The 20,811-nt window shown below is 41.3% G+C and overlaps 1 pseudogene; it reads right to left on the bottom strand.

Moving 5' to 3' along the window:
- Positions 1 to 4,488: 4,488 nt before the first annotated feature.
- Positions 4,489 to 20,463, bottom strand: LOC105535652 (annotated as a pseudogene).
- Positions 20,464 to 20,811: the final 348 nt, after the last annotated feature.

The raw sequence follows: 20,811 nt of genomic DNA, 5'->3' as shown, positions 1-20,811 counted from the left end.
TACATGGCAAATGGATGAATAATGGTGTCTCTTAGTTTTAGCTACTATAACAAAAATACCTAGATTGTGTGGCTTTAACAACAAACGTTTACTTCTTTGTTTTGGAGACTGAGAAGTCCAAGATCAAGTTGCTAATGGATTTGGTGTCTAGGGAGGGCCCATTTCCTGGTTCCTAGACTTCTTCCCAGTACATCCCTACATGGCTGAAGGAGCAAGGAAGGTCTCTGCAATCTCTTATATATTTTGATGATTCCATTCATCAGGATTCCACCCTCATGACCTAATCATCTCCCAAAGGTCCTATCTTCTACTACCACCTTGAGGGTTAGCATTTCAACATATACATTTTGTGAGGCACAGACATTCAGTCTATAGCAGGTAGTATATGTATGCAGTGGAATACTACACAGCAATGGAAAATGAACTATATGATTCAGGTAACAACATGAATGAATCTCAAAGACATACGCTAAAAGAAAAAAATAAAACAGAAAGTGAAATATATGATCCCTATTTTTAGAAAGTTCAAAAAGGACAAAATTAAGTTATGGTGTGAGAAGTTAGGATAGTGGATAATTTGGGGGGAGTAAAGAGGATAGTGATTGCAAATGGGCAGGAGGGGAGTCTCTGAGTGTTGATAATGTTCTGTTCCTTAATCTGGATTTCTTCACTTTGTAATATTTTTTCAACCTATGTAGTTAATTATCTAGAAATCTTCTAAATACATGCTAAACTCAATAAAAAGTAAAAAACAGGCATCCAGCTTAAAAAGACATTAATTTTATCTTTTTTAAATTTTATTTTGAGACAAGGTCTCCCTCTGTTGCCCAGGCTGGAGTGCAGTGGCACAATCTTGGTCCCCTGCAGTCTTGACCTCCTGGGCTCGAGAGATCCTCCCACCTCAGCCTCTCGAGTAGCCGGGGCTACAGGTGCGTTCCACCACACCCAGCTAATTTTTGTATTTTTCATAGAGATGGGGTTTTGCCATGCTGCCCAGGCTGGTCTTGAACTCCTGAGCTCAAGCGATCTGCCTACCTCAGAATCCTGAAGTGCTGGGATTACAGGTGTACTACAGTGCCTAGCTTCTTTTGATTTGAATTATAACATTTATTTGAACTTAATCATTAAAGTAAATTTATTTTGAAAAACTCTTTCATGTCAATATAATTCTTTAATATATACCAGGACTTTTCTTTCCTAACAGAGTATTTTTGCCCTTTATTTTTTGGATTTTTAAAATGTTTTTATGTTTTTGATTTTTTTTAATCACACTGTTAACATTCTGTTTTATAATACATGTTAACTGTTACTCTTATGATTCACTTGTTTAAAACAATTTTAACTGTTTCCTTATATAAGTATTTTGTGAATTTTCAAAAAATGAGTTAGGATTTTGATTATGTTAACTTTACAAGTTAATTTGGGTGGCATTGACATCTTGCCAGATTGAGTTTTTTTTTTTTTTTTAATCCAGGTCTATGATGTCTCTCCATTTATTTAAATCTTCTCACGTCATTGAATATTTGTAATTTTCCTTTAGAAAACTCAACTATAATATATGATTAATATATGAATACATTCTTGTTGTTAAAAAGTTAAAACATTACAAATAAATCTATAATCCCAAATTTAGATATACCTTTTCCCTGCCATAGGGCTATCCAGTTATCAGTGTGGAATGTGCCTCTCCAAACTTTTCTAAGCATGTACTTATGTGTACATGTACCCAGAGAGGATATTTGATACCTTGATTTTTTTCATAATTTTTCTGTCTACATGAATAATCTCATACAATCTATATTTTGGTGTGTTTGTGTGTGTGTGTGTATTATGTTCCTCCCCACTCCTAACAATATAGTTAGACATCTTTTCATGCTAGGACATTAGAATTCTCTTATTCTTTTAAATTGCAAATTAACAAACCATGAAATGGATATATTACTGGTTGTTTATTTTACTGATGGACACATAGATTGTTACAATTTTTTTGTGATTATAAACAATGCTAAATCACATTGTTATACACATCTACTTGCATACACTTACAGGTTTTTAAGTAGATTTTGAGACTTGGAATTGGTCAAAGTGTATGCACATGTTAAATCTTAATAAATACTGCCTAATCTTTCTACAAATATTTTCCCCAATCAGTATGCTTACTAAGACTATCCATCAACTCTTCATATGTTAAAAAGCATGGGAGATGGAAGTAAAGAATGATTATTGCTCTCAATGGAGTTTGCAATAGAACGTTGTAATATAAGGCAATAAACATAATACCGTAAAAGTAGCTAAACTTGTAGAAGTAATAGCTTTTAGTGCTTGGCAAAGAGGAGAGGTATTATCCTATTCCCGGGATGTCATTATGAATTTCTTTCCAGCAAAATGGGCAAGCTAATAAATACAACTTGTTGGCTCACTGAGTGGATTCACTTTTTGGGAACAGATAAACTCACAGAGCCCAAAGTACACAATGACCAAACTCACAGAGCTCAAAGTGCAAAACCAATTTATGAATGTACAGGAGATAAAACATGCCCGTGGGTCCAGACATGTCCAACCAGTCTCACCTTCTGTCCATGTATACACCACACCAAAAGCCAATTTAACATTTGAATGCCAGCAAATCTAGTTTTATTTTATTTTATTTTATTTTTTAATATCCACATGACAGTCTACCTTTCATGTACTCTTTCTGAAGCCTCTCAACTGTGAAAAATAGTTTATAATCTGGATTGATGAGCATAGCATGAGAAGAACAGGAGAGAGTGGGGTTAGTTACAGGAATCACCACCTCACAGTATGGAATATACCTGCCCTTAGTTAGACAGGATGTCTCCTAGGCAAAGACATAGTTCCTCTTGGACACTGCTGGGATGGCTCCATCCAATATACTCCTCTAGCATTCTCTCTTTTCTGGATTTTCAATGATGGAAAATCTTCCATTTGATAGGCATATTATTTTCCAGTATAATCAAGCATTATTCTCTAGAAGCAATCCACGTTATTTAATTCCAATAATAAAATCAATAATTACAGTAATGTTTATTTAGGGCTTATGATATGCCAGGCAGAGTTCCAAGTGCTTTAAATATATTGACTCATTGCATCCTTTTTAAAATGTCTTTCTCTCTCTCCATTTTTTGCCCATCATGTGTTGGTTTGATAGTTTATCTCTCTGAGGGCACACACTCATTTATTTTCTTTACACATTCTTGAAGTGATCCTTGATATAGGGGCAATGGAAACATGATTAAAATACAGCAAGAATTCTAGTAGGAAGAGATTCTTTCTGATTAGATCAGTAAGGGAAACTTCTCATGAAGGAAGAGAAGGGGTCTTAAAGTATGAATAGAATGTTTATTGGCAGAGGTAGGAGAAAATTTCATGCTTAAAAAAAAGAGTAACATTTTTCCTCCTTAAAAGAGTAAGATTCCTTTACCTGGAAAGTTTACTTACATGAAATACCTGACTTCATAATAATGACTGATAAAGGAGATATACTTTATAAATAGTTTGCTATGGGGTGAGTGGGAAAGAATATGAATGTTTTCCTGTAAAAATTTTGTTGTCTGATTAAACTAAATGGATATAAAACAAAACTGTCATTGGTTCCATGAGGCTTCTCTTTCTAATCGTGCTTCTCATCCACTTGTACAATTTATACCTTATTGAAAATGAGACTCGAGAGACGCTGTTAAAATCCAGGAGGGGGAATTAGAATGCATTGCCCTTGATTGCAGCATTTGTTATTTTAGAGGGAAAAAGCATCAGTGGTTACTTATAAATTGTGAGTCTGACCTACATTGCAGTGCTAGCAAATTTCCCTGGGAACCTGATCAATAAAACACTTAAAAAAGAACCTTCCTCACAGCCTTTTTTAAAATAAAAAGCTAAGGTTGACAGTCAAGAAAACAGTTTGTTCAATTTCATCTACTACCCTAGAATTCCCATCAGGCCAAATTACTCACTATTTCATAGTCACAAAAGCATTCCATTTAAAATAATAATGTCGATTTTCATTGCATTTTTAATATAAAAGTTACATGTAAAGACTTATAGGTAATTATGACAGCAGGCTAACTCTATGTGATACCCTTTCTCCCAGTATTCACCGAAAAAACCCAAACTGGTAATAGAGGAAGAAACTAATGGAAGGACCGCCAGTCAAACTTTGGATGAAATTTTTAGTAACTATCATTGATGAAGATGCATTCAGAATCCTATTCTTGGACTACACACCACCTGTCCACTTTTTACATCTAATTTTATAAAGAGGCTCAAAACTAATAGAACAGGATCTTAAGTCAGCCCCTGTTTAAAGGCAGTCATCTTCTTAATCAAGATTTCTCAACGTTGACATTATTGATATTTGGGACTAAATAACTGTTGTAGGTGAGACTGAGCAGCCTCCTGGTTTCTACTCACTAGATGATAGTAGTACTCTCCAGCCTCTCCCCAAGTTGTGACAACCAAGACAGCTCCCAGTTAGAGCCACAGCCCTAAATGACGAGAGTCACCAGTGTCTGTAGCTTCCTCTGTTCCATCTTTCTTCGTCACCATTGGGCCTTCCCTTTTAACTTCCTATGACAGGAAGTCAAAGGGAGCAGATTGCAGTGCTCTGAATTCTGGGGCACTTTATCCTGAAAAAATATTTAAGAAAGAGCATTCGGACCAAAATTCATCTGCGGTGCTAGAAGTTAAAGTAATGATTACCTTTGGGGGGGGGGGTATATTAGCAAAGAAGGGACACAAAGGAAACTTTTCTAGTGAAAGATATTCTATATCTTGATCTAGGTTGTGGTTATGCATATGTTAAAATTCATTGAACCTTACTGTTAAGCTAGTTGTACTTTACTGTATTAAAGTTATACCTCAATTAACAACAAGAACAACAAAAAGAAAGGCTCAGGAGAAAGAGAACCAAATATGAGGAATGTTTGAAGAAAAGGACAAAGACCCTGAAGACAGCAAGAATAAACCTCTGAAAATTAAAAGATGTGAACGCCTCAGAATTCACGTGCTTACATCCAACAGTTCAGTTTGGGAAGGCCAATAGATATGTAGCCCATACCAAAGGCTTTCCACAATCCCTGTGAAGCAAAAAGAAAGCTGGGGCTGTTATTCAACCTATTGCCAGAATCTTGAAGATAGCATGGATTTGCTTAAAAAAATATAATAGATGGCTCATCCAAGCTTTGCCAGCAGAAATAGCCTCCACATGCCCACTAGCAAGTTAGGGAGAGGCTTCATCCCATTCACTTATCTGTCTCTTTGAAGGTGAGGATTGTACTGATCACTATTCTATGTAGCTTGTCTACTGCATAGGTACTGCTTTTTAAGGCAGAGAGTTCTCTGCTCCCTATCCACCTTGTGACACTGATTATTCTACTTCTAATCTGAAGGGTAATATCTTAGAAAGTGCTGGGGCTGGGGGAGTGTGCAAGAGGTCAGCAATGGCTCACTGTTTTGGGGATCAAGTCCACACAAGTAAAGCATTGTACCCAGAGTAATAACACCGAGCAGGAAGGATGCTCTGAGTCAGCCTTGACATGTATATAAAACCATCAGAATTCCAGAGTGATTAGTGTCATAGCGGCAGATCTGACAACCGAGTCACATATCATCTGTGTAACAATGGCGCGCATACTTCATTTCACAACAATTCCTCTAGTCCCCACTTCGAAACAGGTTTCCACCTCTAATGCTCCCCTGTTTAGAGACTTGGAATCTGCTGCTGCTGTTGAAATCATCAGTATACTTAGAGTGGTCAGTGCATCAGCACTAGTTCACATGTCCCAATAGGTTCATATTTTGAATGTGATCATTCTGTCCAGAGAGGCCAGTGTGTCTGAAATGGTTAGCGTGTTGAGTGTAATTAATCTGTTAGGTCCTATGCATCCACAGTGCTCAGTCTGTTTCGGCCAATGGAGTCTGCATTATTTGTTTGCATTTCTCTGGCATATCCTCTAGGCCTACATGAAATCCAGCATCTTTAGGAGAGAAAGTGGTCTGAGGACCTAAATGACTGGGATGTGGCTATGTCCCTGGGGCTTTTGCATCTACTTTGGGATATGGGTTCCCACTGCCACAGGATTGTTACCTTGGCTTGTCTGTTCAGCTTCTTAAATAGCTACCTCCTCCCACAAATAGGGTCCCCATCCTAACTCCAGCCACACCCCACCAGGGATATCCAACAGGAATGAGACTATTTGGTTGCATTTTGCTCCAACTGCAGCTTGGGACCCAGGAGACCTGAGCAGTGGGATTTCTTTCCCCTTAGCCCTTTCTCAGTTTCTCACTCTCACCCAGCACTTCCAGGGACTACAGGATCCCCCATCAGTGGCCTCAAATACCTCCCTCACCTCCTGAATTTATGTAGTATAAGTCATTATTAATTGATTCATTAATTTTTTTGGTTCATGCATTCAATCAGCAAATATTTATTTACCATCTACTGTATTCCAGACATTACGTTATGGGTGAAGGTTATAGTGATACATGAGGCAGACAATATCCTTATTCTCTTGGAGCTTATTTCCTAGTGGAGAAAACAGACTAAGTGAATAAACTATCAAAGAAGTATATATTAGATAGAAATAAATGCTATGATGAAAGTTAAACCAGTATATGAGATTTTTGACTGGGGTCAGGGTAGGGGATACTGAAAAGGTATAGTTGTTTGTTTATGCAAATAAGAATGCCAAGGACCTAGGAAAGTCTTAAAACAGACTGGAAGTTATTAAATGCAGTGGAGGCCTTGATGGCCTCTTAGCATTCATTTTCCCCTTGTTCCTTCCTAAACAAATCACTTCCCAAGTGTCTGTATATCTCAGGGAAGGCTGAGGGACCCAGCCCCTAGGCTTGGCACTGATTAACATCACCCAGTAACACCATCCACCTTGCCAGTGATTGATTTAATAATCTGGGCCTAATCCAATCAGCACAAGGTATTTTCCTGTCAACAGAGATTGGTTCAGGAATGGACACATGATCCAATTTGAGCCAATCAGCTGTGAGGGGAGTTTTCTGCAAATGTGTGGGAAGTTTTCTGCTCTTAATAGGAAGAGAAAGTCCATCTCAGTAGATGTGAAGGAGGAAGCAAGCCGACTCGGTTGTTCCTAGAAGCTGGTATATGGCCACGAAGAAAATACTCTTGAGAGGATATCTGACACTGTGGATGGCTGAGTGTGAAGAAGGAAATTGTCTGGTTTCGGAGGACATCAGTGAACCTCCCTACTAACCAATCTTGAAAGCCTGCTGGGGGCGGGGGGGCCCTCGCCCTTCCTGTGCAGGCCACAGATTCTGTTTGTGCAGATAGCAGCAGCTAGAGAGCCCACAGGTGCAGTACTCAGCCAGTGAGGGACAGGAGATGAGGGATAACCACTGCAGCTTTCTTGTCCCTTGCTTGAGACAAACCTGAGCACACTAGGTGACAGGTGACAAAAAAACCCTCCTCAGGTAGAACAAATTTATACTGAGCTGTGAATGACAACAAGAAGTCTTCTGTCAGAAGCGTGTTGGCTGCTGAGGCAACAAGTTGGCAAAGACCCTAATGCAATATTTGTTTTGGCAGGTTCCGGATCAGAAAAAAGGAGGGCAATTATGGCTGGGCGCTGGGGTTCTAGAGTCAGGAAGTCTGGTAACGGCCTTCTCCTCATCTTGCTTGCAATTTGGCCTTGGGGAAGATAGTTAATCCTTCTGAGTGTTAATTTTCTCATCTTTAAATAGGCTTGATCGTAGCACCCACATGACAGGGTTGTAATGAGAATCAAATGAGCTCATGAATGTGAAGTGTTTATTACAGTCCTTGGCCCAGAGCAGTTATTCTCTCATCTAGATTAGGTTTGTTTGCCTAGTGTTCAATTTGCTATGGATTTTTAGGGTCATTGTCAGGATGAGCAGAATAAAATCACACTTGGCTGAACCTTGAAACAACGAAGTGCAAACCCCCACTGGTGAACGCTGAGGAACCATAGCTAAGCTGTTTTTTTTCCTTTTTATTGAATAGATGATCCAGCTCCTTTCAGAGCTCTAGCTGTCCCCAGAGTTTACCTCTTTGCCAGAAAACCTGGAAATATGTCTTAAAATTTTGCAAAGTGTAAGTTAAGTTTATCATCTGAGCAAGAACACATCTCCTCTCCCGCAGCAACTGCTGGAAACGATCAAAAGACAATCTGTCAACATTCATAAAGATCGAGGCCCGCAATAAACACTCTGGCCAATTTGTCCATCAAATAAGATTAAAAACCTACTGCAGACATGTTATTGAGAAAAACTGGAAGTGCTGTTACAGTTCCACTGGAACACACATGATTAATTACCTGATGGACTTGACACATAGATTGTGCACTGCTTTGAAAGCCTTCCTTGGGACCATGTACCCTCATGGGATATTACTACTGCAGGGAAGTTCCTAAAGTAGCCCTAATATTGAGAGTCATCCCAAGGACTACTGCCCCTTACTCCATACACAGCTTACCAGGAAGTCACTGCAAAATTGCACATGTTAATAGCACAGATAACTTTGTACAATAATTTTAGAACTTTCCTGCAAGAGGGAAACATTCCGCCCAGAACACTTTTAGCAGTGTGCTATTGTGAGTCCACAAAGACTGCCTTTGGATTTAATAATGTGTATTTGCTTAAAACAACAAATACCAATAAGATGGGTTTCACCTTACACATAAAGCTATTAACAAAGCGATTTCCTTTAGAGCTTTCTGTCAGAGAAGACTAATAAAATAATAGACACTGCTGAGTATTACTTATCTAGGGCAAGTAATATTTTTCTCACCCCTAGTAAGCTCGTAATCAAACCTGTCTATATTTAGTCACAAGCTAGTGACCATTTCTATCTATCATCGTATGCTAATTTTCTATAATTGTGTGCTATGAGAAATGAAATGAGATCGAGAAGGATTCAATTCCTGGCTCTATCACTTACTTGTTCTTTGACCTTAATAATAACAGTAATAATGATAGTTAATATTTATGACAGCTTACTAGGTCTCAAGCATTGTGCTTAGCACTTAACTTGTACCCATCTTATTTAATATTTGAAAAGCCATGAACAGAGAGCAGTATTATCATTATACCTTATTTATAGTTGAGAAATAGAAACTTTAAGAGGCGTTAAGGCCTTTGTTCAAGGCCACACTTTTAGTAGATGTCTCAGTTGCATTTCAAACTTGGGCCGCCTGACCTGGCAGATTGTGTGTTTTTGGTATATTATGCCTCTTCTTGGGCCTGATTTCCTCATCTATATTTGCCTTCCTCTCCAGTAACTGGGGAGTCCAGGACTCTGCTCAGACTGTTTCCAGACTCAGTGTGGGAAAGAGTAGAGCTGGCTCACAGCTGTGGACATGGAGCAAAGTGTGACGGGAGCTAGGGCTGCAGGCTGCGGGGGGGCAGGGCAGGAAGCAAGGGAAGGCTTGACAAGCCCAGTCCCAGTTCGGTCATCCATAATGAGGGATCAGTGACAGAGGACCTGCAGAGGCAGCAGCCCGCATCGCTTGTCCCACCTTCTCCCCAAACTGCATGATGATAAATCCTTTATGCTGTATCTTTTGCAGTGGTGCTGCTGCTCTGAACCCTGATATGCTGCCCCTGTGGAGTTTACATTTTAGATAGACAGTAGGCAGCTTAATAAATAAGCACATTGTATATATGTTTAAAAGTTAAAGGTGCTATGGAAAAAAATAAAATTGAAGAAGGAAAGGGTAAGGGAACTTAGGGTACCCTGGGGGTGGAATGGAAAGCAGGACACTGTCTGAACTAGGGTGGCCATGCTGGGCCTGACCGAGAAGGGAGGATTTCAATACAGACTTGAAGGAGGTGAGGGGCTAGAACAGAGAAGCATCGTGGGCAGAGGGAGCATAGAACACGCTATCTCAGGCAGGAGAGTGCCTGGAGTGTGCCAGGAACTCGAACTCCAAGGAGGCCTGTGTGATTGCAAAGGAGAGAGAAAGGAGTAGGGCAGGAGGACGTAGATCTGGGACTGTGATGGGGTCTGATCATAGCAGGGGCTGGCAAATACAACCTGCGGACCACATCCTGTCCCTTGGCCTGTTTCTGTACATTAAGTCCTATTGAAGCACAGCTGCAGTTACATATCATCTATGACTGCTTTCTGGCTGTAACTGCAGAGATGAATAGCTGTGACAGAGACCTTTTGGACTACACAGCCTGGTATATTTACTGAAAAAGCTTGCTGACCTCTGGTGTAGAGCATGGAGGGTTTTAGCCTTACTCTGAATGAAATGAGAGCCATCCCAGGGTTTTGAGCAGAGGAGGAACAGGATCTAATTTATGTTATGTAAGAATTACTCCTGGTGCTATGTTGGGAAAAGCATGCAGCTTGGCAGGATAGAAGCAGAGAGACCCATCAGGAAGCTGTTGCACTAAATCCAAACAAGACACGTTGGGGGCTTGGACCAAAGTGGCAGCAGGAGAGTTGGGGAGAGGTGCTCAGTTTCTAATTATCTTTAGAAGCTTGAGTCAAACTGACAGGTTGGATTTGGAGTATGAGAAAAATCGAGGGGTCAACAAATGTATTATAATCATCTATCTTAAATGCTTGTATAAAAGGATTCCTTAGAGATGTCTTGGGGACCAATGGGGATCAGAGAGGTGCCAACTTCCCTACCCACTGGAATAGCTCTGTTTTATTTATTGGATTTTCTACTAATACAGTTGTTCTCAACTTTGGCTGCACATTAGAATCATGTGGGGGAGCTTTAAAAGGTGATGATGCCTGGGTCCCACCCCCCAAATTCTTCAATTGGTTTGGGTTTTGGCCTGAGTGTTAGGATTCATAAAGCCTTTCCAGGTGATTCTTCCATCAGCCAAGGTTGAGAACCACTGCTCTAACAAACTTTCCATGGCTTTCGAATGCTGGAAAGGGACTGGTTTCAGATGTAGAAATGTGTGGTGAAATTTGTAATTTCGATTTTCCCAGCATTCAGCACCTTCATAAAATCCTTTATTTTCTTTGAAGGATTTTCTTTTCCCCTTTGTTCATAGCCTTGGTGGTGGAAACACCTGTTCCCCTACCGTGTAAGGTGATCTTCCTGGATCTCGTCCCTTCCCCTGGTGCGCGCAGATGGCATCTCTTTGACTTGAACCCAACCAGTTGAACACACTAGTGTGAATATCAGAGGTGGTTGCAGGTGTCTTGCTGCAGCAGTGGCAGTCTGCCCAGGATTGCCCAGCCATGAAATGATTGCGGAGTCATTTCCTGCTTCTCCACTCTAAGAGCCCCCAGGTCCTTTCTGTCCATTCCCAAGCCTAGTGCCCCAGTCTTTTGTTGATTCTGTCAGTTCTCTTTCCTCTACCCTATATGATGTTGATAAATTAAATTCCCTATTGCTTCAGTTAGCTATAGCTTGTAATCAAGAACCCTATTGATACAGAGTGCCTGAGTGGCATTTGCTCTATTTGTATCATGACATTATTCTAGTCTATTCATTTGGCAACTGTGCACTGTGATTTCTTTGTTGGAAAAGAGCAAACAAGAAAAACAATCTATTGAACTATGCTTATTCAATAGGGATAGAGAGAGATGAATTGGTGCCAGATCTTTTGGAGGTTATGGCAATCATTTACAAAACTAGCATAGCTATCAATAATAACAATTTATTAATCATCTACTTGAAAGTACAAAATTTGATTTAGTATTTCTACAGATGCCAAGTCTTTGGCTGAAAAATGCCATATATGTAAAATCAAGATTGAAACTGGCAAACTAACAAGATCTCAATTGGGGGACATACTTTGAATCTCCAAAGGAAAAGGGATTTGTGTCAGTTTGTGTCCTCCAGGAAGCAGACACCAAGACAGAATTAGAAGTACAAGAGGTTTGTTGTAGAAAATATCTGTGAAAGATAAAGGGAGAGGTCACAGAAGTAGTTAGAACTAGTTAGACCATGCCACAGGTTTGGACGCTGTGAAAGGAGAGGAGGTAGTTGAGAGGATTTGTGGAAGAGCCTCAAACTGCAACGCAGTTCAGAGAAAGTCTAGACCAGCTTGATGGGGAGTTTCATTGCAAAGATTGCCAGTTAAAGGAGTCTTGTGTTGGGCAGGAATCTCCCAGCTCCGGTAGCCCTGCTGACCTCAGTTATTGGCTGGGAGTAGCCTGGGAAGAGGGTGGCCTCAGAGAGAACACTGGGATGGATCCCAAAGATACAGCAGCTGAAGGTGGTCCACTAACTACTTTCCTTGCAGCAGGTTCTCTCTTGAAATATTTGAATAGTGTACCACCGTAGAGGCCACAGAAGGCCATAGGAACAAAGTTTGCTTTATAAAAATCAAGGTTGAACTCCCCAGCTGGCCCTGTTATTCAACACCACATAGGGCATGAAAACTGAATATATGTGGACGTGTGTGTGTGTTATTATTGTGGTTTTTGTGTGTGATTTAGCAGGAAGTCTTTCAATCTGTTGTTTGGGGAGGGTGGGTCTTCATGAAAAATTATTGCATTTTCTTTCACCTACAGAAAGATCAGAAGTGGGATGCTGGGGAGGAATTATGACACTAAACACTAGGTCCTTGGGGAAGGGTAACTAAATTTTCAGAGATCTAAATCCCAATCCTTTTTGCCTGCTCAAGTTATGTTCTCCTTGTTCTCTCCTCTCTTTCATGCACCATCTACTGCTCTTTCAATACTGGATTATTTTTCTCATTATATAAACATGTTCTTTAAAATTTTTCTCTATCCCACATTCCTTTCCAATCACTCTCCCATTATTCTGCACCTATCTAAGGGCAAATACATGAGCTATCTCTTCTACCTTTATGTCCTTTCAATCTTTGACCCACTTTATTTTATTTTATTTTGCCTTCTGAAACCTAGGTAGAACCCACTTTCATCTGACTTCACTCTCCCTGCTTCTCAGCAGTTCCATTTGTCAAGGGCACCAGTGACTTCCAGTGAGCAAACCCAGTAGCCAGTTTTCTGTTCTTGCTTATGTGACCTCAGTGGCATCACATACTGTTGACACCTCCTTCTTTTTTGAAACATGTACTTTAGGTTTCTATTCATCCCATTTTCCTGGTTTCTCCCTCTTTCGCTCTGGCCACTCCCTGTCAATATCATCAGCTGACTCCTCCTTAACCAAATCAAACTTTGGACTTATTTTGTTTTGGTCTTAACTGAATATTCTTCACTCCCCTCCTCTTTCCCTCCCCCACCTCCCCTGCCCACAGATTTCTTGGTCAGCGTGCTATGGCCATTTTGGGTAGGATGATTCTTTGTTGGATAGGATGTTCTTTGCATTGGACGTCTTTTAACATCTCTGGTCTCCAGGCAATGAAATTCCTTCTAGTCATTGGGGTTTGCATGAGTTCCCTGAGGCAAGCCCTGAAAGGAGGAATGTGTGCAAAGGGCCTATTAAGGAAGAGCTCCCAGGAGAAATGGAAAGGGTGTTGGGGAAGTAGGACAGAATAAGAGAACACACCGAGAAAGAGTAATATTTTAGTTTGCACTGGCTTGAGACAAAAGAGCTGGGCTTTTGTGTTCCCACTTCTATCAGTCATTGGCTAAGAATGGATGTGTGTGTGCGCGCGTGTGTGTGTGTACATGCGTGTACGTGTGTTGTGGAGGCAAGTGCAATTGCAGTGAGTCGATTAGTTGTGAAATCCTAAGAACTTTCAGCTCTCTGGGCTTGTAGCCAAAGTAGTCCAGTAGCTCAAAAGCAATCACTGAACCAAGTTACAGGTCCAAGTCCTTAGAAACAAAGCACCCAGGAGTGAGGGGATGGACACTCAGAACTAGTAAGGAGGCTTCCAGGGGGCCAGCACAGACAGTGTCTGTTACAAGTGTCTGTGATGGGAACATGGATGGATCAGGGTGGGTGGAAGCTGTATGTAAGTGGGTGGAAAAGGGGGAATGGGTCTGACCTATCAGGCCCCTGCATCCCATTCATGAGAATGGTCTTTTGCGGATCTGTTTTCTGGAAAGTCTTCAGGCAGGTGGATAAAGAAGGCAACTATAGGAGTGACAGTGTGAGTTCATGGGAGCTGAACTGGCTCAAAGGCCTGCTTCCAACCTCTGGGGCCAGGAATTACTTTCTGGGATCAGCAGTCCACCTTGGTATGATCAGAGGCCTGGCCTGCAAATGCCCTTCACTGCCTGTGTCTTGTCTCCTTCCAGCAGTCCAACAGGACTTTCATGAATGGGACACAATCCCTTGTGGGGCGGAGGGTAGGAGTTCTCCCCACCACCAGCAATGAACAGGGGTGTTTGTTGTGCTGTGTCTTTTGGACTGAGGTTTTATAATTTAAAAAATCAAGAGTTTGATAATTTTAAAATGGAAAGGATAACTTATGTTAAATACTAGGAAACTTTTGAATAAAAGATAGTACTCGTAATAAAACACATGGCATACAAGGTGCAAGTAAGAATACTTCAGGCTGGGAAGACAGGGAAGGATGTTTCCTTGCATAGGAATATTGAAAAGTAGAGAAGACAATATTAACTCTCAGTTCTAACACACGAGGGCAACTGATTTTAACATTTTAATATTCTTTTAAATATTTTTCCATGTGTGTTTTTCATATAATGCTTTTTTTCACATAATACTGTAATAGAAATGGTTTTAAAGTATGACTAGGATTTGTTTCATACTTCTTCCTTCTAGAAAAGTCTCAATTTACCTCTTATTGAGTGTTAGAGGGACTTAATTTCTCACTTCCAACAAATAGACTATGACAGAAGTATTAATAATAGTGTGTGACTTTGGAGACTAGGTCATAAGAAGGCTGTGGTCACTTCCTTGCTTTCCCTTGGGACACTTACTCTGGGGAAGCCAGATGACATGCGAGGATGCTCCAGCAGCACTATGGAGAGACCCACGTGGTGGCCTCTGTCAGCAACCTTCTCCAGGGTCTCTGTCCAACAGCCAGGCAGGTGCATCATTGTGCAAACAGGTCCTGTAGTGCCAGACAAGACTTTAAATGGATGCAACCCTGGCCAACGTATTGACTACAGTCTCATGAGAGACCCTGAAACCACCCCGCTAAGCTACTCCCAACTTCCTGACCCACTGAAACTGTGCAGTAACAAATGCCTTTTGTTTTGGGATAATGTTTAATGTAACAATAGATAACTAATATCAGCTCTTGATATATTCAAGTTGCCTTTTCAAAAGGTTATACAAATTTATTCACTCATCAAAATAGATAAGAATGGTTGTTTAACTATGCCCCTTTCAATTGAATTTTTGTGACTAATGAAACAAATCTGTGCTAATGCAGAAATAAATTATTATAAGTACTAGAATCTTTCATTCTGCTTTGGTTAAAATTAGAGTTGAAATAATTTTAGTGTCACTTAATGAATTCTTTAAGTAAAGGAACCATTAACATAGGACTTTAGAAAATGCAAAGCACTGATTTATTCATTGCCCTTTATTGTGAGAAGATAAGAAAGGGTAGAGAAAAAATATGTATCATTTATCATAATATTTAAGTTAATATTATTTTTCACCTTGTCATCATAAAGTTGAATTTCTGTCTTAAAGTATGTATGTTTAGTAAGAAGAGGAAACATTGTTCTGTAATCTTGAGAGTTATTCTTTAACAGATCCAAGGACTGTTGATCTGAAACCTTAAGACTATTAATGTTCTTTATAGACAATTTCATCTGCTATAATTTTTTGGTAGAGAGCAATACCTTTTATTTAAGTTGTTTGTTTCTTAAAGAAGATGGCATTTTTCCTCAACCGTGCGTTAGTAACTACTAACTGGTCACAGCCTCACAAATCTGGTTGCAATTATCTCAAGCAGTTTTCAAAAGTATTGGAGCAGGGGAAATACTTGTAATCTTTTCCTCCTTACATAAGTCATACAGGTAAAGATAGTCATTGTAATGTGATAATATAATTAGCTCTTAAATAAAAAATGAAGTCTCAAACTTTTTATCTATACTCTTTTGATAAAAAACATAGCGAAGTTCTGACCTTAAAACATGGAGAAAGCCTTGAATGAAAAGTAACATCTGTGGTTTTCAAATAGCCTCACGTATGGGAATATGCACAGTACAATCAACTACCTTGTTATTTCTGTTTTCAAAAGCTCATCCATTTCTTTTCATAATTATTTTGAATTTGTAGAGTACTTTAACTGTCTTCTGTGAGTGAGATCAGAGAAAGCAGTATTACCTGTTCAATCATAGAAGCCTAAAGCTGGCTGTAACACAGTTACATTAACAGTACATGCTTAGCTGCTCATTGAATGTGGGGTGGCATATGCATGGAACAGCAAGAAACAGCATAGAAGAAAAAACATGCAATTGAAATGAAAAACAGTTCACCATACTTACTAGCACTAAAATTTTTATTTTACGCTTCTGAAAAACAATGAAATAATTTATATCCCTGAATTTACTCTTACATAGTGTGTTAACCTGGGAAGTTTTGAAGAAGTCTTTTGTTTCTGTTGACTTATCTGGGTTTTTTTGTTTTTGCTTTTGTTTTCGTTATGAGACGGAGTCTTGCTCTGTCGCCCAGGCTGGAGTGCAGTGGTGCCATCTCCGCTCACTGCAAACTCCGCCTCCCGGGTTCACACCATTCTCCTGCCTCAGCCTCCCAAGTAGCTGGGACTATATAGGTGCCTGCCACCGTGCCTGGCTACTTTTTTTGTATTTTTAGTAGAGACGGGGTTTCACTGTGTTAGGATGGTCTTGATGTCCTGACCTCGTGATCCGTCTGCCTCAGCCTCCCAGAGTGCTAGGATTACAGGCATGAACCACCACGCCCGGCTGACTTATCTGGTTTTAAGTACACGAATGAAATCTGCTGCCTGACTCCCTACTCTATGTGATTTTCATTCTAAATGTGTAAGTGGAAAGTAATCCCTCATGTAATTATATGTAGTGTCCATGAAAGCATTAACTTAGGTGACTACCTTCTTATCTCAAAATACATTTTAAATATATTTCATGCAAATGTATTTTTAAATGCATCAATGCTGCATCTTAACTAAGTAGTTCAGGAAGATGATAAGCAAACAGTTTTTTATTTGCTCACTTGAACAAGCCACTTTCAGTTCTTCTCAGAATGAGGCATACCTAGACAAACATATAAGGAAAGAAATTAATGCAAACTTAAACAATAATTTCCAATTCTATGTTCTGACATTGAAACAGAATGGATGTTATCTTGCTCAGAGAGAGTTTATTTTTATGTGTGTCAGTGACTCATGAAAAACAAGAAACTCTCAAACTTATGATAATTAGGAAAAATGAGATTTTCCCTTGCTTTCAGGTCCTCTCAAACTTTGACTTTAGAAAAAACTTGGCCAAGTTACAACTGCGGTGGCTCATGTCTGTAATCCCAGCACTTCTGGAAGCCCAGCACGAGTCAGGTGGATCATTTGAGGTCAGGAGTCCAAGATGAGTCTGGCCAACATGGTGAAACCCCATCTCTACTAAAAATACAAAAATTAGCCAGGTGGGAGTGGCAGTGCCTGTAATCTCAGCTACTCGGGAGGTCGAGGCAGGAGAATCGCTTGAGCCTGGGAGGTGGAGGTTGCTGTGAGCTGAGATCGTGTCACTGCACTCCAGTCTGGGCCACAGAGTGAGAGCCTGTATCAGAAAAAAAAAAAAAGAAAAAAAAAAAGAAAAAAGAAAAGAAAAGAAAAAACAAACAAACAAGAACCCTACACTTGGCTATGTTTATTATAGTATCATAGAATAATTTTATTTTATAAAGTAAGGAAGTAAGGTACAGCCCTTGCATTTGGCAGAAACATACCTCCTTTTTAATGACAGGAGAAAATCTTGTGACTCATTCCCTGAATGTGTCTTTAACCATTTCATGCCACAAAGTCACTGCCATGCTGCTCATTCATTTGTGCAGGACTCAGTTCGGGTCTTTTCCCATAGTGTTGGCTTTGAAGCATCGACTCTGCCTCCGACCTGTTGTCTGTACACCTGCAGGCTTCCTTTAAGTGTGTGGCTTGGGCTGGATAGCATCCCAGTTCTGCACGCCACCTTGCCTGAGATCTCTACTGTTCATCACTAACCTCTGATACCAGACCCCGGTGTCCGGCATCCACTGTCTTCCCTGGCTGGGCCCTCAGTACTCTGGGCCATCACTAATCTAGGAGTGGGAATTGAACAGTCTCTGCAGAGACCGTTCCTCCTATGAATGATAATTTAGCAAACAGAGCAAAAAGTTGCTAGGCACCGCCACTTCTAATGAGTATCCCCTTCACAAAATTATATGTTTTAAGATGATAGAAAAAGAGACAAATTATGTGTTAGAAAATTAGCTAAAAGTACAGTGCTTTCCATATAAAAAGATTTCCCTGTCATTTTGGGTGGCTTTGGAAAAAAATAAAGCATCATCATCATTGAAATGATTTGTATTTAATATTTCTGGTGGCAAGTTTAAAAGTGTGAAGTTTACATTAGCTTTAATTCCTTTTTTTTATAAGAAAACCAAACCAAACCAAACCAATTTAATAGCCTTATGTGTATGTGTTAGCTCTGAAACAACCCTTCCCCCAAAATCTAGTGTCACAGCAATACACACCTTGACTCCAAGGACCAACATAAATCCATTTGAGGATGTCCTACTTAAGGTTCTAAGGTTGAAGCGATTTTATAATTCTACAACCTGTGCCTGTGTGTGTGTGTGTGTGTGTGTGTGTGTGTGTTTAAGTACATTAAAAAAAAAACCAAAAAGATGGGGACAGGGTTGGGGGCATATAAAGCAGTTTCCTAAATAGATACCCGCATTCAGTTACCATGGAAGTATACAGCATCCTTCCCTTCAATTAGGCTAAGTAGTTGTCTTTTCCATTGTTGTTCAGTAAGTTTCAGCAGTTCTACCTTGAAGTAGGTAACAGTTTGTGGATAAGTAGCTCTAGGTTGTACAAAGGTTCTCTGTATACAGTTTGTCACAAGTAATAAAGCTGCTTTGCAAGACCTGCTTTTATCCAAAATAAAAAAACAATCTAGTCTGTGTTTAGGGGGGATTTTTTTTTTATTTTTAATTTTTTTTTGCAAAGAAGTGTAGCAACAGTGGTGATTGCAGGACTTGCCTGAGGTTGTGATCCCAACCTTTGCAAACATTTGCCTATCAGTAAGAACAATAAAACAGGACTTTTTTTTTTTTTTTTTAAAGCAGATTCTAGAGATTTCACTCTGCATTTCTCCTTCCATGCAAGTTCTCCTATGCCTGAGCTGACCACAGTCTTGTTTTCTTCCAGAAAGTGAGGACACTGGTGTTTGGGATGGGTCAGTAGCACCTGGTTCTTCCACATCTGCACTGAGGCTTGGCTGGGAGCCATCCCTCTTGGAGATGGTGGCCTTATTCACGACTGAGCTGGCCCCCCAGGGAAAACTGGGAGAGTGGAACGTGGCCACTCTGGACCACAGAGGTCTCACTGGTCTTTGTGGCCAAAGCACCGTTGAGCATGCTGGTGCACTGGCTCCACACAGCAAGCCCATGCTCACCAAAGGGGCCAGGATTTCCTTGGGAAACATTTCTGAGACTCTTTCTCTCTTTGGACCTGTTAGAGCCATGGTGTTCTCCATAGCTTCCTCCCACGGCTGGCCGGGTGGCTGTTCGCCCCTGTGTCATACAGTGGACCTTCAAGGTGCCTTTGGTGGTAAAGGTTCGCCCACAAATTCTGCATACAACAGGCTTCTTGCAGTGTGCACCCGTTTGTGAATCTGAGGAGCGCTAGCGGTGCGTTCCTCCCACACTCCCACAGCCTGGGCCTGCCGGCAGGGCTGCGCCAACAAAGGGTTCTCTTGGGGACCGCGCTGATGGTCCAACTGCTGTGCCAGAACCCCAGCTTTGTCGACTGGGTTGGCTGGGCTTGGATAAATGTGGAAGGGAGCCGGCTCCCACACTTAGGCTTGTCGAGGGTTTGCCCACCCCTCCTTCCCCGGAGATGTCCGGCGGCTTCCCCTTCCCATTGTTCCCGGGTGGTCTAACGCCACGGTGGAGAAAGGCCGCTGGCAGAGTACCCGGCCCAGGCCCGAGGACGCACAGCGCTGGGGAGGCGAGACTGACGTTCAGGAGCGAGGTCTCCCACCTGGCTGCAGAGCGGGGTGAGGGACATCAGCCCCGGGGACAGACAGCTGGCAGCAGAAGGGATGGCGGTGTGAGGTAGCTTGGCTTGTCTCAAGGCATCCAGAGACAGACCTTGGCTTACAGCTTTCCCGCTGAGCAAAGCCACTGCCGCCGAAACCTGCGGTACACGTGGCCGCCCAAGGGCTTTGGGGTTCCGGCCGCGCTGGGCTAGTGGAAGGCGTGCGAGGCCCACCCGTGCGCCTGGGTGCGGATCCGCCGGGTGAGCTGCATCTGCCGTAGCTGCTGCTGCAGGCACAGGATCTACTTGAGCACCCACGGAATCCTGTTGGCGCCAGGCATTCGCCCTCCTCGGTCTCACCACTCTATAGTCCCCGCAGGGGCACCTTAGTGTTGGCCGCTTTACCTTTGGGTGCATAGCTTATGTCCTGGGGTGCCTGTCTTTAAGTACTCGGCTTCTCCTTCATGTGCCCTGGGCTGCCACCATTCTCCCCGTGGCCATACTTCCTGCTTGGACTGAGTGACTGGTGGCTCAGTACAGACTCTAGGAAGTCTTCTGAAGGCACTGGGCCCTCACTGTCTGTCATTCATGATGAGGACACGTGGATTTTTAGTGCAATTTTTCTTATGTTCCAAGAAGTCAGAGATGCCAAAGAACTCCACACAGCATTTCTCACAGATGTGCGTCTCCTCTCCTCGAAGCTGATTGACCGTGCCTTCGTCTTCATTCCTTCCTTCCATCCTCATTCCCTGGGACACAGGGCTT

Source organism: Mandrillus leucophaeus, unplaced genomic scaffold (assembly GCF_000951045.1).
Source record: "Mandrillus leucophaeus isolate KB7577 unplaced genomic scaffold, Mleu.le_1.0 Scaffold149, whole genome shotgun sequence".
In the NCBI taxonomy this organism is placed as follows: Eukaryota; Metazoa; Chordata; class Mammalia; order Primates; family Cercopithecidae; genus Mandrillus; species Mandrillus leucophaeus.
Note: the sequence above shows the minus strand (reverse complement) of the source record. Positions and strands in the feature narration are given on the sequence as shown.